We start from the raw sequence: 10,944 nt of genomic DNA, 5'->3' as shown, positions 1-10,944 counted from the left end.
GGGGCTACACCTGAACTCCACAGGTCTGTGGTGAGGGCGATTGAGGTAGCCTCCTTTAGGTGCCGCTGCACTTGTTCACGCACCTTGGTGTGCAGGGCTGGGATGCCTTTTTCAACAATGTAATGTCGGGATGGCATCCCATAGCGCGCCCCCAAATAATTTATTAGACGACAAAAACCGGAGTTTTCCACAAGTGAAATTGGCTGGTCATCCCCTGCTATGCACTCCACAATCAGCTCAGTAATCTTGCGAAATCTCTCGGAGTCTCGAGGAAGTAAATCCTTTCGTTTCAAGCTGACCCGCAGTGTTTGTTGATGGAGTCCATCAGTCGCAGACGCTGTCGCTTTACAGTAGGCGGCGTGTTCGTCGGGGTGGTGCTTTTTAAGATGTTTTATTAGGTTTGTGGTGTTGTAGGAGACCCTGTTAGCACCACCTCGTGAGACTTCCACACCACAGACTTTGCATGTCGCAGTCGGCGACTCACTTGTAGTTCTTTTAAAATGATGCCAAACTGCAGACATTTTAACTAGCTAACGATATGTGTCCGTTCCACTTTTCCAACTCGATAATGGCGGCTGATGCAATAGAACAACAACGACAAACAACGTAACAATGGAATCATGGGAAATATTTAATATGGATCGGCCATGACATTTAATTGTATCTGCCGATCCCGATCCACCTTAAAACCCAGTATCGGGGGCCGATCCGATCCGGGGATCGGGACATCTCTAATTGTAACCACTGACTAGGTCAAGGGTGGAGAACCAGCAGGCCCCAGAAAGTGCATCCAAGGTTTCCTCAATGCGAGGCAAGGGGAAGGCATCTTTCCTGGTCTTGCTGTTGAGGAGGCGGTAGTCAACACAAAAGCGCAAGCTCCCATCCCTTTTCCTCACCAGAACAATTGATGATGCATAGGGGCTGCAGCTCTTCCTAATGACTTGGGACTCCAAGAGTTGGTTAATGTGGGCCTTCACTGCTTCGTACTCCGATGGAGGGATGCGACGGTGCCTCTGTCGGACAGGCACATCATCAAGTACGGGGATGTCATGCGAAATGAGAGTTGTACAGCCCAAGTCTCCATCATGGGCTGAGAAGACAGATTGGTACCTGAACAACAAAGACTTTACGCCTGTCTTTTCCTGCTCAGTCAATGAAGACATGTCCAATGTATCCAACCTATCGTGCACTGAGGGGGCAGCTGTCTGAGAGGAAACGGCTGCAAAGGATGACCCCACCTCAGTCACACCTGCGGGAAGGCTGACAACCTGGGCAGCACTCAAGACACCAAGACCAGTACGTGGGTAAAGCAGAACTTCGGTCGTCTCCACATTGACCACAGGGACGTATGCTGTACCCCGGACAACCTGTACGAGGCATGGTGAGGCGAGCAGCCCAGCTGGTAAGTCTGACTCTGGGGACTCGAACAGAGCACTTTGACCAGAAAGCTGTTCAGGACAGGTACTAGCAACCAGCTTCATCACCCCTCCAGGTATGCGCACTGCATGCTTTCCCCGGACCCTCGCAATGCCAGTGAGTTTCCCTGGAACCTGAGCGGGAGACTGGTGGACCTCCTGTAGAGCTGCGATGACAGCAACAGGTGCCTGTGACACGATGGGTGTGTCAAAAAGAGAAGAGCCAAAGGCCCCGAAGAGCTCTCGATAGCAGCGACGAATCACATTCATCCCCAGGATTCCAGGGACAGGAGACACAGCACCAGGGGGGTCCTTAACGATCAGGATCCCACAACGGGACATCACTTTACCACACAGCTCTACATCAAGTTCCAAGTAGCCAATGTATGGAATGGCTAAGCCGTTAGCTGCTCGCAGCAGTAGCCAGTGACAAGAGCGAAGGCGATCAAAGCCCCAAGGTGCAAACTTCTCCAAAAAGAAACTCTCAGTGACCGTGGACACCATGGAACCAGTGTCCACCAAGCACGGGACAGTTACACCTCCGATCATAACATTAATGTTTGGACAAGAGCCAATTAAGTCAGCTGCGGCACCTTCTAGTGAACCTGTAGACTCCCCAACTGAGCTGTGGCTCGGCAGCTCAGTGGGTTTCAGTTTTCCGACCGGTAGGAGGGATGGGCTGGCAGAGAAGCACTGGAGTTAACGCCAGCAACAGAATTACTACGATGTTCGGGGGGGGGAGCCCGCACACCATCACACTCCCGAGCAAGATGTCCAGGCTGCTGGCACCTTCGGCATATTAAAGGACCACTACTAGAAGTTTGGCCTTGGAAGCGAGGCATCTGCAGGGAGGCTACAGTCTGGGTAAGTGTGTTCAGCTGCTCCTGTTGACGTTTCATAACATCCATCAACTCACTCAACCCTGGCCCAGGTGGATTGACCTGAGGGGGGGGGGTTGAAAGTGAACCTGGGGGGTTGGAAGCGACCCTGCACTCCATACTGAAGACCATAAGCTGATGGCAGAGAGGAGCTACGCCCTCTAGTACCCCCTGGAAGACCCTCCCTTTCCCACCTAATAGCCTCGCCACGAAGTTCCAACAAGGTGGCTGTAGGCTGGCGACGAACAAGCTGTTCAACACATCCTCACTCCCAGGTCGGCCTATGTTGACGTTATGTCAAGTCCCCTGTGTCGGCTTTTTCCAACGCAAGGGGGGGGGGGCCTTCGAGTCCATTTTCAACGCAAGGGGGTGTCCCTTAGCGTCCATTTTCAGCTTTCCGGGATGTCCATATGCTTCTATGGACGCTCATGGAAGCACGGCATTTGTTTGTGTCGACTGCCCTTAAAGGCAATGTGAGCGTCCATTCTCATTGGATAACGGAGAATTGTACACCCGGAAGTAAGTATTCCCCTTACTGTCGATTGATTTTACAGTGATATCTGCACTACTCATCGACTAAAAAACACCAGATTATCCTTGTTAATTACACAACATTGATTGGTTTAAATTGTGTGCAATGCTTTTGTATTTTTCCCCTTCGATTCGGAGAAACAACTATTTTTTCGGAGTAAAGGATGGCAGAAGACACTACACTACCCAGAATCCCCAGCTATCGTTTGGCCTACACCATGTGCTCTGTTTGATGTCACGTGACCTTCAAAATTTCTCCCTGCAGAAAGAAAAACATGGCCGAACTTCGTTTTATTCTCGGTGTAAAATGCCTATTTTAAAGTTAGTTTGGCCATTAAAATGCGTTTTGATGTCATTTGATGCGAGAAATATGAGTTGTTATTTCAGATTATGTGTGCAGTGGATATACATGATCTTTAGTTTGCTAGTTATTACGAAGATTACTTCAGGAAATTGCGTCCATAACGTTTTCATTGTTACCAAGGTGGTTGCTAGGGACGCTGCTATCGATATTATTTCTGTTATGTTGTGTAACTGTTTAATGGTGTTATCTTTATTGCTACCCCCTTCCCCGTCAATGTATAGTGTTGGTCCACAGCGCAAACATATTAGTTTAACAAAATCCGCATCTAAAGATAGCCTACGTTATTTTCCCCTGTGCAATTCCAGTCTCACATCTCAGAGCACATCGTCATTAACAAATACCGGAAACAGACCGAAAACATTTAAAAAAAATAAAATAATACTTTATTCCGAGTGTGCTTGCTTTTCTCTTTGAAAGTCATCACATACCGGCATTGTAATACACGGTTCGGCTGCATTAAATATTACATATCTGCCGTAGTTCTGTATTTATAGCCCTGATGAGAAGACAAACATGAGGAACTGAAAACGTGACGTGGATCATAAATATATCAGCCATTAAACAACATCTTACATTTCTTTTCACACAATACGTCTCCTTGCAGTATCAACACTAATTCGGCTGACTTTTATATTTGATTCAATTGGTAGATAGGCTGTATTTACACCATAAAGGTGCACAGCTGATTTAACCTAGTGGTTAAAGCATGTTATTGAATTTCATTATTTTTATTATTAGATATTAATAGGATCCCTATAAAGTATATTCATTACTCGTTATTCTCTACTAATAGTTAATTAAAGACTGTATATAATGACTATTTTGCACATCCCTTTCAAGATTTCAAGATTTTCTAAGGTTTATTGACATATCATATAGGCCTACACAACTATGGTGTAGTTATGCATTGAATGAAACACTTGGGTTGCAGGTTCCTCAACAGTGCATTACAAGACATCTATCAATATTTGTGCATACCTCCAGCAATGTTAACTATGTTGAAGCACTTATTTTAACTGATATTATACATATGTATTATACACTTATAAGATGTATGTAGATATTTCATCTCCGGCCTTGTCAGGTATTGAACAATCAATAAATAAAGAACACAGAATTTATGTGATTATACTAAACTATTTACAAATAAACACCACTGCATATTTAACTGTTACACATGCTGATGTAACGCAAATGTTCCAACTTGGGATAAAGTATATCTTATCTTAAGCTGATCGATGGCTACTGCCATATTTGCAAAATTTCCTTTGAACCGTGACAAGTGCATGTTTCAGGCTTATCAATGAATGTAATGTAATTTTATCAATTAACAACAGGATTCACAAACATAAGACCAGCTGTTAAATAAAGTTCTTCTGCCCTTAGCTGGCATGTATATATATATATATATATATATATATATTAATGCTGCCCATTATGGGCACAAGCAATTTTCACCCATTTATTAATTATATGTTTTAAATGTGTTTCCTATCCCCTAAACCTCCAGGGATGTACACAGTTTAATACTGGCAACTTCTTATTATGCGAAATACGAAAACGTCTTTTAAAACTACAACTCCCAGTAGAGACGTGCCATAGATAGAGAACATGTTGCGAAACAGAATAGCCAGCATGTGTAGTTCTGGGGACGGGTGGGGGAGGGGGGGGACGCGGTGGACCCGTTCAAATCCAGTTTTAGACAGTCTGCCGTGGTTCCATCCCATTTCAAGTGCTGTTCGAGGCTCGGCGTAACCCTCGGAGCACACTCTCCAATCACAGAGCTTGAGGACTATCAAGGGGTTTGTCAAACAGAGCACATGGTGTAGTCCAAACGATAGCTGGGGATTCTGGGTAGTGTAGTGTCTTCTGCCATCCTTTACTCCGAAAAAAGATTTGTTTCTCCGAATCGAAGGGGAAAAATACAACAGCATTGCACACAATTTAAACCAATCAATGTTGTGTAATTAACAAGTATAATCTGGTGTTTTTTAGTTGATGAGTAGTGCAGATATCACTGTAAAATCAATCGACAGTAAGGGGAATACTTACTTCCGGGTGTACAATTCTCCGTTATCCAATGAGAATGGACGCTCACATTGCCTTTAAGGGCAGTCGACACAAACGAATGCAACCTGATCTCACCAGAATGCGTGACTCCACCACGACTCCTTAACACCACAATGCGTGGTGGAGTCACGAACTTTGTTACATTTGCGTGTTGGCACCACTCAAACAACCCCAATGTAAAGTGAATGAGGCTCCTTTGTCGTGGTGCACACACGCATTTCTACAACGTGCATTGTGTGTAATGCAACTGTTATTTTTATTAAATTAGTTAGTTTTTAAGGAAGGCCAGAGCTTCAGCTGTGTCAAATAGATTGTTCCCTTCAGTTAACGTTATTTAAAAGATAATGATCATGTCCCCTGTATTGTATTACGAGCGTCCATTCCCATTGGATAACGGAGAATTTTACACCCGGAAGTAAGTAGCCTATTCTCCTTACTGTCGATTGATTTTACAGTGATATCTGCACTACTCATCGACTAAAAAACACCAAAGTGTCCTTGTTAATTACACAACATTGATTGGTTTGAATTGTGTACAATGCTTTTGTATTTTCCCCCTTCGATTCGGAGAAACAAATATATTTTCGGAGTTTTTGGACGGCAGAAGACACTACACTACCCAGAATCCTCAGCTATCGTTTGGGACTACACCATGTGCTCTGTTTGACAAACCCCGTGATCAGTCCTCAACCTCTGTGATTGGATGCGCGACGTTTACACAGAGCGTCAAAAAGGACTTTGAAATGGAATGAAACCCATCTACGGCACACTATTCAAAACAGGAATCGAACGTGTCCTACCCCCCTCCCCCCCTTAGGTCACAGGCTCCTCCAACAGTGCTACGCAATAAAACAGATGCACAGAAAAAATAGTGAAATAGTGCAATAAGAGTCTATATACAAGTGATTGGAATATGATATATTAGATAAATAATTTCTAAGTAGCAGCCAGATGAATGTTATTTCTAAGTTCAGGTGTTTAATAGTCTTCTGGCCTGTGGGATGAAGCTGTCTCTGTGTCTGGTGGTTTTAGTCCGAATGCTGTGGTACCGCCTGCCAGACTGCAGCAGACAGAACCGTTTGTGGCTGGGGTGATGGTGGTCTTTTATAATCCTGAGGGCTTTCTTTAAGGTTAACCTGGTATTTTTAATCCACTACATTTATTTTAGTTACTTTACAGATTTGGATTAATGATGTGAAATATAAACAACCCTTAAATCAGACTTTAGTTATACCTGAATGAAATTCAGTGAAGGTGATTGTCAAGTGCCAACAATCAGGTGAGATATTTGATAGTTGGTTGCTTGAGAAGACTAAATATTTATCTGCAGATCCGTTTAAAGCATATTCATTACTCGTTATTCTCTAATAGTTCATTAAAGACTGTATATAATTGCTATTTTGCACATCCCTTTCAAGATTTCAAGATTTTCTAAGGTTTATTGACATATCATATACACAGTGTAGTTATGCAATGAATGAACAACTTGGGTCACAGGTTCATCAACAGTGCATTACAAGACATCTATCAATGTGTGTATACTTCCACCATTACACTGTCGTATTCTGCACATGTCTTTAAATAAAGCCTTATTAGTTAGCACATCCTCCTATCAGGCACGAATCTGTTTTACTCTAGATATCATTTGAGTATCTTCTTGATATTTTCTATTCTATATTTATATAATTGACCTTCTACTTTCCCACTATTTTGTATGTACTCTTAATATTTGAATGTTTTCATAAAATATAACACATTCAAAAGTGCGTTACAAAAATGAAAGACATTAAGAAAAAGGCATTTTAAACAGTCATTAAAAAGCAACACAATCTTCCTGCATTGCAATTACTCTAAACGTGCAATAACGTGCTTTAACCAGTAGGTGGTTTGGGTTAAAAGGCTGTCAAGTTTACAGTGTTAACAAAATAAAATATACTGCTGTTTCCGGTTTAGTTTACGACGAATATTATTTTGTTATTGTTTTGATATTTGTAACACAAAAGCGATGGAAAAAACCCATAGCAACCAAAAAAAGATGGTCTTAACATGACCCAGTCGTCTAGTAGTTAATAAAAAACAATAATATCAAAACAAAATATTACTACTAACTTTATTGTGAAATTAAAACAGAACGGTAAAAGAATAGTTTCCGGTGTATTCTGATGCCCGATCTCTGTAGATAAATAAAGAACTAAGACAGATGTGTAATATTTAATGCAGCCAAACCATTTATTACAATGCATTCATGTGATGACTATCAAAAGAGTAAAGCAAGCACTTCTGAATAAAGTATGATTTTCTCTTTTACGAAACGTTTTTTTTCATATGGAATGCAGTTGGAGGTCAACCAATCAAAGAACTTGAGGACTGATCACGGGGTTCATGGTGTAGTCCCAAACGATAGCTGAGGATTCTGGGTAGTGTAGTGTCTTCTGCCGTCCAAAAACTCCGAAAAAATATTTGTTTCTCCGAATCGAAGGGGGAAAATACAAAAGCATTGTACACAATTCAAACCAATCAATGTTGTGTAATTAACAAGGACAATTTGGTGTTTTTTAGTCGATGAGTAGTGCAGATATCACTGTAAAATCAATTGACAGTAAGGAGAATAGGCTACTTACTTCCGGGTGTAAAATTCTCCGTTATCCAATGGGAATGGACGCTCGTAATACAAGACATGATCATTATCTTTTAAATAACGTTAACTAAAGGGAACAATCTATTTGACACAGCTGAAGCACTGGCCTTCCTTAAAAACAAACTAATTTAATAAAAATCACAGTTGCATTACACACAATGCACGTTGTAGAAATGCGTGTGTGCACCACGACAAAGGAGCCTCATTCACTTTACATTGGGGTTGTTTGCGTGGTGCCGACACGCAAATGTAACAAAGTTCGTGACTCCACCACGCATTGTGGTGTTAAGGAGTCGTGGTGGAGTCACGCATTCTGGTGAGATCAGGTTGAACGAATGCCGTGCTTCCATGAGCGTCCATAGAAGCATATGGACATCCCGGAAAGCTGAAAATGGACGCTAAGGCCCCCCCCCCCTTGCGTTGAAAATGGATGCTAAGGCCCCCCCCCTTGCGTTGGAAAAAGCCGACACAGGGGACTTGACATAATGTCAACATAGGCCGACCTGGGAGTGAGGATGTGTTGGAGAGAACTGTCCAGCACATGCTCAATAAACTGATCCCGAAGGAGAACATCTGCATTGGGCATCCCATGAGGTGCATGCTGCTCAACCTGAGCCATTAAAGCCATGAGGGCTAAGGAGAACTCCTGAAGGGTCTCACCTTCAAGTTGGTGCCGAGAAAAGAAAGCTTGTTGTAAGTAAGGTGACATAAGACTGAGCACAACCATAAAGCTGCCTTAAGATGGTGAACACTCTGTCTGAGTCTCCTCGCTCTAGCCTATGGCGAAACTTGATCTCCTCCTTCGCCTCTCCCTCCAAATGATCAAATATGTAGAGGGATTGGTCCGCAGCAGAAAGATGGCGGGGACGCACACATGCCTGTACTTCTTCTATCAATTCAGTTACGCCCATGCCTGTCTTGCCACTAAACATGGGACACTTACGATCCCTTGGAATAACAATAACCTGCTCAGCGGCAGCGACACCTGCATACAGGTCAGGACGACCCGGCGCAGAAGAAACGATGATGACCAGAGGTGGGGAGAGTGGTTACGGCGTCCCAACTTTTACAGCTAGGCGCTGCCACAGAGTCCACCAGGAAGGGAGAATGTTTATGGCACCCCTGGAAAGAAGTTTAAAATGACTGGTGAATAGCCTACTTAAGTGTATTGAATTAAAAGTTATCCATGGGGAAATTCATACATACCAGCCTGTGCGGCCAGTTGCAGCCACAGAGCCCACAGGGAAGGGAGAGAGAGACCCAACAATCCCACGGCCAAATCCCACTGTGACATGAATAACAGTCAGTACACCAGAGGAACCAAGCTGAAGGTGAGAATACGGCAGACAACGGCAACTCACCAATAGTTGCAACACCGCAAGACCGGGAACCTCCGGAGGAGCCAATCCTCCTCAACGCACCGGGCGTCAGCTGCGCTAAAACAGAGTAGTGTCAAGCCGGCTGGCGAGCTGCCACGCCAAACAATCCACGCGGCCACAAAGGAGAAGCGGAGGGGGAGGGAGCAGATTTGTCTCCTCCACTTAAATAGCAGGTGCGCAAAATACCTGTGCGCTGGCATGGTGCCAAGCAGCGTCACAGAGGGAGGAGACGTGACGTCCGGTCACACATAGTAACGTAAGTAGCGTAAAGAATGCAGTGCCGCCACGTACAGATGACAACACCCAGAAATATTCACAAATATAAAACAAATATTCAGAAACTAATGAACAATGACTATTATTTATTTCAAGAACTTTTATTTACAGAAACTCAACATTTCTAATCTGTGTGACACAAATATGCACGATTTTTTTGGGCTCCCCCTATTTATCTCAAAGTCGGCCTTCAGGGGAGCTCCCTCCCTTTTCGGGGGAGCCAAGCTCCCCCCCATTTCGAACAGCTTCCCTCCCTCCCGATCCTTTCCTCCCTCCCTCGCCCTCTTCCCCAGGTCTCCCTTTCTCCCCAGAGAGTCAGACTGAAGAGGGAGGAAGGAGCCCAAAGGGGGAGCTCTTCATCATGGCTATATGGCCAGAAGCCAAGAGCCTCCACCACAGCTTCACCCCCTACATTCCTCAATGAGGCAGACATATCAATCCATTACCAGCACACACAGATACATAAAAAAATCCCAAGCAGTTACAGCCTACAGTTGCTCTCCATATCTAAAATACACCTGCCTCTACTGTCCAATAAAATGTTATAACTCTGTTACTTACTGTATTTTTCTGACAGCCTAATTGCATAACCTCATTGTGCAACAATGTAAATGTGTGTGAACAAAGTGCACGCTATATACAGCATCCACTGTAAAAGCAAACAAAGCAGATGCCTTCACACCCACACATTGCCTTTATCAGCATTGAGAGATGTTTGGCTGCTTGTTTTATTCTGATTTGCTGAACAACAGCACCCACTTCTGGTCATCCCTGTCCATGCATCAAATGTGCCATATCTTTTGACCAATCACTAAATACTGCCTTGTCTATTCATTCATTCGGTACTAGGCTATTTAAAAGACAGTACTTATAATCAATCTCAATGTCAATATAAAACACATTATTTAACCTTTTATTTATTATCATTGTGTGCATCACAACGGCAAAGGCATACAGGTCAAAGCCACAATGCATTCAGAAAAAAAGTTTGGAAAAAGTTCAAAAATCAAAAGTGGCAAAAACAGAGAATCAGTGGTCAGTATTTCAACATGATTACAATTGAAAACACATTAAGTCGGTCGATGTGTATTTCAAAACAAAAAGTATTCATATAAAAATTGTTTGTCTTCACCTTTTGGAAACAGCAATGTGCGAAATGTACCTTTAATTAAAAATATATATATAGCATAAATAAACTGACAACAATATATGTTGGTGCAGATGATTCATCTTCTTTCATGCAGCTGGATGATGTAAAGCAGTATCAAACATACTGCAAATGTAATCTGAGCTGTATTAGACTTCTGCTGCAAGGCCGAGCAGTTCATTATGGCAGCTGTAAGTAAAATATAAGGAGTTGAGGTCGAGGTTAAATCCAAAAAAATAATAATTA

Source organism: Pseudochaenichthys georgianus, chromosome 7 (assembly GCF_902827115.2).
Source record: "Pseudochaenichthys georgianus chromosome 7, fPseGeo1.2, whole genome shotgun sequence".
NCBI lineage: Eukaryota > Metazoa > Chordata > Actinopteri > Perciformes > Channichthyidae > Pseudochaenichthys > Pseudochaenichthys georgianus.
This window is presented reverse-complemented; position numbering follows the sequence as displayed.